This window comes from Pleurodeles waltl, unplaced genomic scaffold (genome assembly GCF_031143425.1).
Source record: "Pleurodeles waltl isolate 20211129_DDA unplaced genomic scaffold, aPleWal1.hap1.20221129 scaffold_39, whole genome shotgun sequence".
In the NCBI taxonomy this organism is placed as follows: Eukaryota; Metazoa; Chordata; class Amphibia; order Caudata; family Salamandridae; genus Pleurodeles; species Pleurodeles waltl.
Window position 1 is genome coordinate 9,064,833 of NW_027150097.1, and position 12,613 is coordinate 9,077,445.

At 45.6% G+C, this 12,613-nt stretch overlaps 1 non-coding gene across 1 annotated transcript; it reads left to right on the forward strand.

The window, feature by feature from the left end:
- Positions 1-5,339: 5,339 nt before the first annotated feature.
- On the forward strand, positions 5,340-5,422 carry TRNAL-CAA (transfer RNA leucine (anticodon CAA)). Its single transcript has one exon. It is a non-coding gene; the product is annotated as a tRNA-Leu (tRNA).
- Positions 5,423-12,613: the final 7,191 nt, after the last annotated feature.

Consider the following 12,613-nt stretch of genomic DNA (forward strand, 5'->3'; position numbering starts at 1 on the left):
CAATAAATACCACATTCAGTCAATCCACTCCGAATCCTTGCAGCCGCGTTGAGCATGGCGGTCGAGGACTCAAACTGTACCGTTCAAGTCCTTGTCTCAGAGGCACTGAGTTGATTGGTATGGAGCCAGGCACCTCCTGATCTGAATCTTGAACTGGCTCCAAATTCTGCATGTCCACACCCCCTGTAGTAGATGATTGAGAATTAGTAGCAGTCACCACCGGCCATGTGCACTGGCTCAAAATTCAGCATGTTCACACCCCATGTAGTAGATGATTGAGAATTAGTAGCAGTCACCACCGGATCCACTGTCAGGATGATCGATCCTCTCTCCTTCATCAGCTTCAGATCCCACTGTTTCCCTGAGCAGGAAGGTCTGGAATTGAAAATCCAGAGGACATTTAACAACATTCACTCAGTACATGGCACTCATTTTGGTTTATAAGCTGGAAATTGAGCCATCAGTGCAGTGTCAAGAGTGTCAGGATGGGCGAGTGGTCTAAGGTGCTGTGTTCAGATTGCAGTCTCCTTTGAAGACGTGGGTTCGAATCCCACTTCTGACAAGTGTCTTTTGCGAGGTGGATAAATTTTTTGACTTTTTTTTTCCAAGCACCCGTATCAAAAACAATGTCAACAGTTTTTGTAAATTATCGATAAGGTCTATTGTCCGTTGCCTGCACTAATTGCCTGAAGTTGGCTAAATCGCAGTAAATCGGTAAAGCGGGAAATCACAGCATCTTCAACAAATCGTGATAGAGGGGCAGAGATAAAGGTTTCGACCCTACATATCAAGAGCGCAGCTGTCAATAGTTCAGCAGGTTCACAGTGCAGAAGGTTCAGTGGCACCAGGGTCCCCTGCGTCCCAATCACAGCTGGTTTTTAACTTCTGTATTCAGGGCATGGGAGGGGTGTGTTGCATCGTCCACACACGGTGCCTGTTTCGCAGATAAGTTTTAATAAATACATAGAGAATAATATAGAGTCATTGGCCACGAGGAACACCTTCCCTGACCTTTTATTCTCTCCGGTTCCACGTCACCGCGCCTACCATCCAACTCCCAAACGCGGGGAAGACTAACACTCCCTACCTCCCTTGGTGTGCATCATAGGCGTGCCATTGACGAACACAACATTTCTCCTTAACCAATACAAAACAAACATAGCTGCTTAAAAAAAAGATACTATACTAATCCAGTATACAAGAATAATACACAACAAGAAATGCCACATTCAGTCAATCCACCCCGAATCCTTGCAGCCCAGTTGAGCATGGCGGTCGAGGACTCAAACTGTACCATTCAAGTCCTTGTCTCAGAGGCACTGAGTTGATTGGTATGGAGCCAGGCACCTCCTGATCTGAATCTTGAACTGGCTCCAAATTCTGCATGTCCACACCCCTTGTGGTAGATGATTGAGAATTAGTAGCAGTCACCACCGGCCATGTGCACTGGCTCAAACTTCTGCATGTCCACACCCCATGTAGTAGATGATTGAGAATTAGTAGCAGTCACCACCGGATTCACTGTCAGGATGATCCATCCTCTCTCCTTCATCAGCTTCAGATCCCACTGTTTCCCTGAGCAGGAAGGTCTGGAATTGAAAATACATAGGACATTAAACAACATTCACTCAGTACATGGCACTCATTTTGGTTTATACGCTCGAAATTGAGCCATGAGCGAGGTGTGAAGAGTGTCAGGATGGCCGAGTGGTCTAAAGTGCTGTGTTCAGATCACAGTCTCTCTGGGAGGCATGGGTTCAAATCCCACTTCTGACAAGTGTATTTTGCGAGGTGGATACATTTTTGGACTTTTTTTTCCCAAGCACCGTATCAAAAACAATGTCAACAGTTTCTGTAAATTATCGATAAAATCAATTTTCCGTTGCTTGCACTAATTGCCTGAAGTTGGCTAAATCGCAGTAAATCGGTAAAGCAGGAAATCACAGCATCTTCAACAAATCGTGATAGAGGGGCCGAGATAAAGGTTTCGACCCTACTTATCAAAAGCGCAGCTGTCAATAGTTCATCAGGTTCACAGTGCAGAAGGTTCAGTGGCACCAGAGTCCCCTGCGTCCCTATCACAGCTGGTTTTTAACTTCTGTATTCAGGGGATGGGAGGGGTGGGGGTGTTGCGTCGTGCACACACAGTGCCTGTTTTGCAGATAAGTTTTAATAAATACACAAGGAATAATATGGAGTCTTTGGCCACGAGGAACACCTTCCCCTACCTTTTATTCTCTCCGATTCCACATCACCGCACCTACCATCCAACTTCAAAACTCGGGGGAGACTAACACTCCCTACCTCCCTTGGTGTGCATCATGGGCGTGCCCATGACGAACACAACATTTCTCCATAACCAATACAAAACAAACATAGCTGCTCAAAAAAAAGATACTATACTAATCCAGTATACAAGAATAGTACACAACAATAAATACCACATTCAGTCAATCCACCCCGAATCCTTGCAGCCGCGTTGAGCATGGCGGTCGAGGACTCAAACTGTACCGTTCAAGTCCTTGTCTGAGAGGCACTGAGTTGATTGGTATGGAGCCAGGCACCTCCTGATCTGAATCTTGAACTGGCTCCAAATTCTGCATGTCCACACCCCCTGTAGTAGATGATTGAGAATTAGTAGCAGTCACCACCGGCCATATGCACTGGCTCAAAATTCTGCATGTCCATACCCCATGTAGTAGATGATTGAGAATTAGTAGCAGTCACCACAGGGTCCACTGTCAGGATGATCCATCCTCTCTCCTTCATCAGCTTCAGATCCCACTGTTTCCCTGAGCAGGAAGGTCTGGAATTGAAAATACAGAGGACATTAAATAACATTCACTCAGTACATGGCACTCATTTTGGTTTATAAGCTGGAAATTGAGCCATCAGTCTGTTGTCAAGAGTGTCAGGATGGACGGGTGGTCTAAGGTGCTGTAGTCAGGTCACAGTCTCCCTTGGAGTCGTGGGTTCAAACCCCACTTCTTACAAGTGTCTTTTGCGAGGTGAATACATTTTTGGACTTTTTTTTTCCAAGCACCCTTATCAAAAACAATGTCAACAGTTTCTGTAAATTATCGATAAGATCTATTGTCCGTTGCTTGCACTAATTGCCTGAAGTTGGCTAAATCGCAGTAAATCGGTAAAGCAGGAAATCACAGCATCTTCAACAAATCGTGATAGAGGGGCCGAGATAAAGGTTTCGACCCTACATATCAAAAGCACAGCTGTCAATAGTTCAGCAGGTTCACAGTGCAGAAGGTTCAGTGGCACCAGGGTCCCCTGCGTCCCAATCACAGCTGGTCTTTAACTTCTGTATTCAGGGCATGGGAGGGGTGTGTTGCATCGTGCACACACAGTGCCTGTTTCGCAGATAAGTTTTAATAAATACACAGAGAATAATATAGAGTCATTGGCAACGAGGAACACCTTCCCTGACCTTTTATTCTCTCCGGTTCCACGTCACCGCACCTACCATCCAACTCCAAAACTCGGGGGAGACTAAGACTCCCTACATCCCTTGGTGTGCATCATAGGCGTGCCCATGACGAACACAACATTTCTCCTTAACCAATACAAAACAAACATAGCTGCTCAAAAAAAAGATACTATACTAAACCAGTATACAAGAATAGTACACAACAAGAAATGCCACATTCAGTCAATCCACCCCAAATCCTTGCAGCCGCGTTGAGCATGGCAGTCGAGGACTCAAACTGTACCGTTCAAGTCCTTGTCTCAGAGGCACTGAGTTGATTGGTATGGAGCCAGGCACCTCCTGATCTGAATCTTGAACTGGCTCCAAATTCTGCATGTCCACACCCCCTGTAGTAGATGATTGAGAATTAGTAGCAGTCACCACCGGCCATGTGCACTGGCTCAAAATTCAGCATGTCCACACCCCATGTAGTAGATGATTGAGAATTAGTAGCAGTCACCACCGGATCCACTGTCAGGATGATCCATCCTCTCTCCTTCATCAGCTTCAGATCCCACTATTTCCCTGAGCAGGAAGGTCTGGAATTGAAAATACAGAGGACATTAAACAACATTCACTCAGTACATGGCACTCATTTTGGTTTATAAGCTGGAAATTTAGCCATCAGTGCAGTGTCAAGAGTGTCAGGATGGGCGAGTGGTCTAAGGCGCTGCATTCAGGTCGCAGTCTCCTTTGGAGACGTGGGTTCGAATCCCACTTCTGACAAATGTCTTTTGCGAGGTGGATACATTTTTGGACTTTTTTTTTCCAAGCACCCGTATCAAAAACAATGTCCACAGTTTCTGTAAATTATCGATAAGATCTATTGTCCGTTGCTTGCACTAATTTCCTGAAGTTGGCTAAATCGCAGTAAATCGGTAAAGCGGGAAATCACAGCATCTTCAACAAATCGTGATAGAGGGGCAGAGATAAAGGTTTCGACCCTACATATCAAGAGCGCAGCTGTCAATAGTTCAGCAGGTTCACAGTGCAGAAGGTTCAGTGGCACCAGGGTCCCCTGCGTCCCAATCACAGCTGGTTTTTAACTTCTGTATTCAGGGCATGGGAGGGGTGTGTTGCATCGTGCACACACGGTGCCTGTTTCGCAGATAAGTTTTAATAAATACATAGAGAATAATATAGAGTCATTGGCCACGAGGAACACCTTCCCTGACCTTTTATTCTCTCCGGTTCCACGTCACCGCGCCTACCATCCAACTCCCAAACGCGGGGGAGACTAACACTCCCTACCTCCCTTGGTGTGCATCATAGGCGTGCCATTGACGAACACAACATTTCTCCTTAACCAATACAAAACAAACATAGCTGCTTAAAAAAAAAGATACTATACTAATCCAGTATACAAGAATAGCACACAACAAGAAATGCCACATTCAGTCAATCCACCCCGAATCCTTGCAGCCGCGTTGAGCATGGCGGTCGAGGACTCAAACTGTACCATTCAAGTCCTTGTCTCAGAGGCACTGAGTTGATTGGTATGGAGCCAGGCACCTCCTGATCTGAATCTTGAACTGGCTCCAAATTCTGCATGTCCACACCCCTTGTAGTAGATGATTGAGAATTAGTAGCAGTCACCACCGGCCATGTGCACTGGCTCAAACTTCTGCATGTCCACACCCCATGTAGTCGATGATTGAGAATTAGTAGCAGTCACCACCGGATTCACTGTCAGGATGATCCATCCTCTCTCCTTCATCAGCTTCAGATCCCACTGTTTCCCTGAGCAGGAAGGTCTGGAATTGAAAATACAGAGGACATTAAACAACATTCACTCAGTACATGGCACTCATTTTGGTTTATACGCTCGAAATTGAGCCATGAGCGAGGTGTGAAGAGTGTCAGGATGGCCGAGTGGTCTAAGGCGCTGCGTTCAAGTCGCAGTCTCCCTTGGAGGTGTGGGTTCAAATCCCACTTCTGACAAGTGTATGTTGTGAGGTGGATACATTTTTCGACTTTTTTTTTCCAAGCACCCTTATCAAAAACAATGTCAACAGATTCAGTAAATTATCGATAAGATATATTGTCCGTTGCTTGCACTAATTGCCTGAAGTTGGCTAAATCGCAGTAAATCGGTAAAGCAGGAAATCACAGCATCTTCAACAAGTCATGATAGAGGGGCCGAGATAAAGGTTTCGACCCTACATATCAAAAGCACAGCTGTCAAAAGTTCAGCAGGTTCACAGTGCAGAAGGTTCAGTGGCACCAGGGTCCCCTGCGTCCCAATCACAGGTGGTTTTTAACTGCTGTATTCAGGGCATGGGAGGGGTGTGTTGCATCGTGCACACACAGTGCCTGTTTCGCAGATAAGGTTTAATAAATACACAGAGAATAACATAGAGTCATTGGCCACGAGGAACACCTTCACTGACCTTTTATTCTCTCCGGTTCCATGTCACTGCGCCTACTATCCAACTCCAAAACTCGGGGGAGACTAACACTCCCTACCTCCCTTGGTGTGCATCATAGGCGTACCCATGACGAACACAACATTTCTCCTTAACCAATACAAAACAAACATAGCTGCTCAAAAAAAAGATACTATACTTAACCAGTATACAAGAATAGTACACAACAAGAAATGCCACATTCAGTCAATCCACCCCGAATCCTTGCAGCCGCGTTGAGCATGGCGGTCGAGGACTCAAACTGTACCGTTCAAGTCCTTGTCTCAGAGGCACTGAGTTGATTGGTATGGAGCCAGGCACCTCCTGATCTGAATCTTGAACTGGCTCCAAATTCTGCATGTCCACACCCCCTGTAGTAGATGATTGAGAATTAGTAGCAGTCACCACCGGCCATGTGCACTGGCTCAAAATTCAGCATGTCCACACCCCATGTAGTAGATGATTGAGAATTAGTAGCACTCACCACCGGATCCACTATCAGGATGATCCATCCTCTCTCCTTCATCAGCTTCAGATCCCACTGTTTCCCTGAGCAGGAAGGTCTGGAATTGAAAATACAGAGGACATTAAACAACATTCACTCAGTACATGGCACTCATTTTGGTTTATAAGCTGGAAATTGAGTCATCAGTGGAGTGTTGAGAGTTTCAAGATGGCCGAGTGGTCTAAGGCGCTGCATTCAGGTTGCAGTCTCCTTTGGAGGTGTGGGTTCGAATCCCACTTCTGACATGTGTGTTTTGCGAGGTGGATACATTTTTGGACTTTTTTTTTCCAACCACCCGTATCAAAAACAATGTCAACAGTTTCTGTAAATTATCGATAAGATCTATTGTCCGTTGCTTGCACTAATTTCCTGAAGTTGGCTAAATCGCAGTAAATCGGTAAAGCGGGAAATCACAGCATCTTCAACAAATCGTGATAGAGGGGCAGAGATAAAGGTTTTGACCCTACATATCAAGAGCGCAGCTGTCAATAGTTCAGCAGGTTCACAGTGCAGAAGGTTCAGTGGCACCAGGGTCCCCTGCGTCCCAATCACAGCTGCTTTTTAAATTCTGTATTCAGGGCATGGGAGGGGTGTGTTGCATAGTGCACACACGGTGCCTCTTTCGCAGATAAGTTTTAATAAATACACAGAGAATAATATAGAGTCATTGGCCACGAGGATCACCTTCGCTGACCTTTTATTCTCTCCGGTTCCACGTCACCGCGCCTACCATCCAACTCCAAAACTCGGGGGAGACTAACACTCCCTACCTCCCTTAGTGTGCATCATAGGCGTGCCCATGACAAACACAACATTTCTCCTTAACCAATACAAAACAAACATAGCTTCTCAAAAAAAAGATACTATACTAATCCAGTATACAAGAATAGTACACAACAAGAAATGCCACATTCAGTCAATCCACCCCGAATCCTTGCAGCCGCGTTGAGCATGGCGGTCGAGGACTCAAACTGTACCGTTCAAGTCCTTGTCTCACAGTCACTGAGTTGATTGGTATGGAGCCAGGCACCTCCTGATCTGAATCTTGAACTGGCTCCAAATTCTGCATGTCCACACCCCTTGTAGTAGATGATTGAGAATTAGTAGCAGTCACCACCGGCCATGTGCACTGGCTCAAACGTCTGCATGTCCACACCCCATGTAGTCGATGATTGAGAATTAGTAGCAGTCACCACCGGATTCACTGTCAGGATGATCCATCCTCTCTCCTTCATCAGCTTCAGATCCCACTGTTTCCCTGAGCAGGAAGATCTGGAATTGAAAATACAGAGGACATTAAACAACATTCACTCAGTACATGGCACTGACTTTGGTTTATACGCTCGAAATTGAGCCATGAGCAAGGTGTGAAGAGTGTCAGGATGGCCGAGTGGTATAAGGCACTGCGTTCAGGTCGCAGTCTCCCTTGGATGTGTGGGTTCAAATCCCACTTCTGACAAGTGTATCTTGCGAGGTGTATACATTTTTGGACTTTTTTTTCCCAAGCACCGTATCAAAAACAATGTCAACAGTTTCTGTAAATTATCGATAAGATCTATTGTCCGTTGCTTGCACTAATTTCCTGAAGTTGGCTAAATCGCAGTAAATTGGTAAAGCGGGAAATCACAGCATCTTCAACAAATCGTGATAGAGGGGTAGAGATAAAGGTTTTGACAATACATATCAAGAGCGCAGCTGTCAATAGTTCAGCAGGTTCACAGTGCAGAAGATTCAGTGGCACCAGGGTCCCCTGCGTCCCAATCACAACTGGTTTTTAACTTCTGTATTCAGGGCATGGGAGGGGTGTGTTGCATCGTGCACACACGGTGCCTGTTTCGCAGATAAGTTTTAATAAATACACAGAGAATAATATAGAGTCATTGGCCACAAGGATCACCTTCCCTGACCTTTTATTCTCTACGGTTCCACGTCACCGCGCCTACCATCCAAATCCAAAACTCGGGGGAGACTAACACTCCCTACCTCCCTTGGTGTGCATCATAGGCGTGCCCATGACGAACACAACATTTCTCCTTAACCAATACAAAACAAACATAGCTTCTCAAAAAAAAGATACTATACTAATCCAGTATACAAGAATAGTACACAACAAGAAATGCCACATTCAGTCAATCTACCCCGAATCCTTGCAGCCGCGTTGAGCATGGCGGTCGAGGACTCAAACTGTACCGTTCAAGTCCTTGTCTCAGAGGCACTGAGTTGATTGGAATGAAGCCAGGCACCTCCTGATCTGAATCTTGAACTGGCTCCAAATTCTGCATGTCCACACCCCCTGTAGTAGATTATTGAGAATTATTAGCAGTCACCACCGGCCATGTGCACTGGCTCAAAATTCAGCATGTCCACACCCCATGTAGTAGATGATTGAGAATTAGTAGCAGTCACCACCGGATCCACTGTCAGGATGATCCATCCTCTCTCCTTCATCAGCTTCAGAACCCACTGTTTCCCTGAGCAGGAAGGTCTGGAATTGAAAATACAGAGGACATTAAACAACATTCACTCAGTACATGGCACTCATTTTGGTTTATAAGCTGGAAATTGAGCCATCATTGCAGTGTCAAAAGTGTCAGGATGGCCGAGTGGTCTAAGGCGCTGTGTTCAAGTTGCAGTTTCCTTTGGAGGCATTGGTTCGAATCCCACTTCTTATAAGTGTCTTTTGCGAGGTGGATACATGTTTGGACTTTTTTTTTCCAAGCACCCGTATCAAAAACAATGTCAACAGTTTCTGTAAATTATCGATAAGATCTATTGTCAGTTGCTTGCACTAATTTCCTGAAGTTGGCTAAATCGCAGTAAATCGGTAAAGCAGGAAATCACAGCATCTTCTACAAATCGTGATAGAGGGGCCAAGATAAAGGTTTCGACCCTACATATCAAAAGCACAGCTGTCAATAGTTCAGAAGGTTCACAGTGCAGAAGGTTCAGTGGCACCAGGGTCCCCTGCGTCCCAATCACAGCTGGTTTTTAACTTCTGTATTCAGGGCATGGGAGGGGTGTGTTGCATCGTGCACACACAGTGCCTGTTTCGCAGATAAGTTTTAATAAATACACAGAGAATAATATAGAGTCATTGGCCACGAGGAACACCTTCCCTGACCTTTTATTCTCTCCGGTGCCACGTCACCGCGCCTACCATCCAACTCCAAAACTCGGGGGAGACTAACACTCCCTACCTCCCTTGGTGTGCATCGTAGGCGTGCCCATGACGAACACAACATTTCTCCTTAACCAATACAAAACAAACATAGCTGCTCAAAAAAAAGATACTATACTAAACCAGTATACAAGAATAGTACACAACAAGAAATGCCACATTCAGTCAATCCACCCCGAATCCTTGCAGCCGCGTTGAGCATGGCGGTCAAGGACTCAAACTGTACCGTTCAAGTCCTTGTCTCAGAGGCACTGAGTTGATTGGTATGGAGCCAGGCACCTCCTGATCTGAATCTTGAACTGGCTCCAAATTCTGCATGTCCACACCCCCTGTAGTAGATGATTGAGAATTATTAGCAGTCACCACCGGCCATGTGCACTGGCTCAAAATTCAGCATGTCCACACCCCATGTAGTAGATGATTGAGAATTAGTAGCAGTCACCACAGGATCCACTGTCAGGATGATCCATCCTCTCTCCTTCATCAGCTTCAGATCCCACTGTTTCCCTGAGCAGGAAGGTCTGGAATTGAAAATACAGAGGACATTAAACAACATTCACTCAGTACATGGCACTCATTTTGGTTTATAAGCTGGAAATTGAGCCATCAGTGCAGTGTCAAGAATGTCAGGATGGCCAGGTGGTCTAAGGTGCTGCATTAAGGTTGCAGTCTCCCTTGGAGACGTGGGTTCAAACCCCCCTTCTGACAAGTGTCTTTTGCGAGGTGGATACATTTTTGGACTTTTTTTTTCCAAGCTTCCGTATCAAAAACAATATCAACAGTTTCTGTAAATTATCAATAAGATCTATTGTCCGTTGCTTGCACTAATTGCCTGAAGTTGGCTAAATCGCAGTAAATCGGTAAAGCAGGAAATCACAGCATCTTCAACAAATCGTGATAGAGGGGCCGAGATAAAGGTTTCGACCCTACATATCAAAAGCACAGCTGTCAATAGTTCAGCAGGTTCACAGTGCAGAAGGTTCAGTGGCACCAGGGTCCCCTGCGTCCCAATCACAGCTGGTTTTTAACTTCTGTATTCAGGGCATGGGAGGGGTGTGTTGCATCGTGCACACACAGTGCCTGTTTCGCAGATAAGTTTTAATAAATACACAGAGAATAATATAGAGTCATTGGCCACGAGGAACACCTTCCCTGACCTTTTATTCTCTCCGGTTCCACGTCACCGCGCCTACCATCCAACTCCAAAACTCGGGGGAGACTAACACTCCCTATCTCCCTTGGTGTGCATCAGAGGCGTGCCCATGACGAACACAACATTTCTCCTTAACCAATACAAAACAAACATAGCTGCTCAAAAAAAAGATACTATACTAATCCAGTATATAAGAATAGTACACAAGAAGAAATGCCACATTCAGTCAATCCACCCCGAATCCTTGCAGAAGCGTTGAGCATGGCGGTCGAGGACTCAAACTGTACCGTTCAAGTCCTTGTCTCAGAGGCACTGAGTTGATTGGAATGGAGCCAGGCACCTCCTGATCTGAATCTTGAACTGGCTCCAAATTCTGCATGTCCACACCCCCTGTAGTAGATGATTGAGAATTATTAGCAGTCAACACCGGCCTTGTGCACTGGCTCAAAATTCAGCATGTCCACACCCCATGTAGTAGATGATTGAGAATTAGTAGCAGTCACCACCGGATCCACTGTCAGGATGATCCATCCTCTCTCCTTCATCAGCTTCAGATCCCACTGTTTCCCTGAGCAGGAAGGTCTGGAATTGAAAATACAGAGGACATTAAACAACATTCACTCAGTACATGGCACTCATTTTGGTTTATAAGCTGGAAATTGAGCCATCAGTGCAGTGTCAAAAGGATGACCGAGTGGTCTAAGGTGCTCTGTTCAGGTCACAGTCTCCTTTGGAGGTGTGGGTTCGAATCCCACTTCTGACAAGTGTCTTTTGCGAGGTGGACACATTTTTGGAGTTTTTTTTTCCAAGCACCCGTATCAAAAACAATGTCAACAGTTTCTGTAAATTATCGATAAGATCTATTGTCCGTTGCTTGCACTAATTTCCTGAAGTTGGCTAAATCGCAGTAAATCGGTAAAGCGGGAAATCACAACATCTTCAACAAATCGTGATAGAGGGGCAGAGATAAAGGTTTCGACCCTACATATCAAGAGCGCAGCTGTCAATAGTTCAGCAGGTTCACAGTGCAGAAGGTTCAGTGGCATCAGGGTCCCCTGCGTTCCAATCACAGCTGGTTTTTAACTTCTGTATTCAGGGCATGGGAGGGGTGTGTTGCATCGTGCACACACGGTGCCTGTTTCGCAGATAAGTTTTAATAAATACACAAAGAATAATATGGAGTCTTTGGCCACGAGGAACACCTTCCCCTACCTTTTATTCTCTCCGGTTCCACGTCACCGCGCCTACCATCCAACTCCAAAACTCGGGGGAGACTAACACTCCCTACCTCCCTTGGTGTGCATCATAGGCGTGCCCATGACGAACACATTTCTCCTTAACCAATACAAAACAAACATAGCTGCTCAAAAAAAATATACTATACTAATCCAGTATACAAGAATAGTACACAACAAGAAATGCCACATTCAGTCAATCCACCCCGAATCCTTGCAGCCGCGTTGAGCATGGCGCTCGAGGACTCAAACTGTACCGTTCAAGTCCTTGTCTCAGAGGCACTGAGTTGATTGGTATGGAGCCAGACACCTCCTGATCTGAATCTTGAACTGGCTCCAAATTCTGCATGTCCACACCCCTTGTAGTAGATGATTGAGAATTAGTAGCAGTCACCACCGGCCATGTGCACTGGCTCAAACTTTTGCATGTCCACACCCTATGTAGTCGATGATTGAGAATTAGTAGCAGTCAACACCGGATTCACTGTCAGGATGATCCATCCTCTCTCCTTCATCAGCTTCAGATCCCACTGTTTCCCTGAGCAGGAAGGTCTGGAATTGAAAATACAGAGGACATTAAACAACATTCACTCAGTACATGGCACTCATTTTGGTTTATACGCTCGAAATTGAGCCATGAGCAAGGTGTGAAGAGT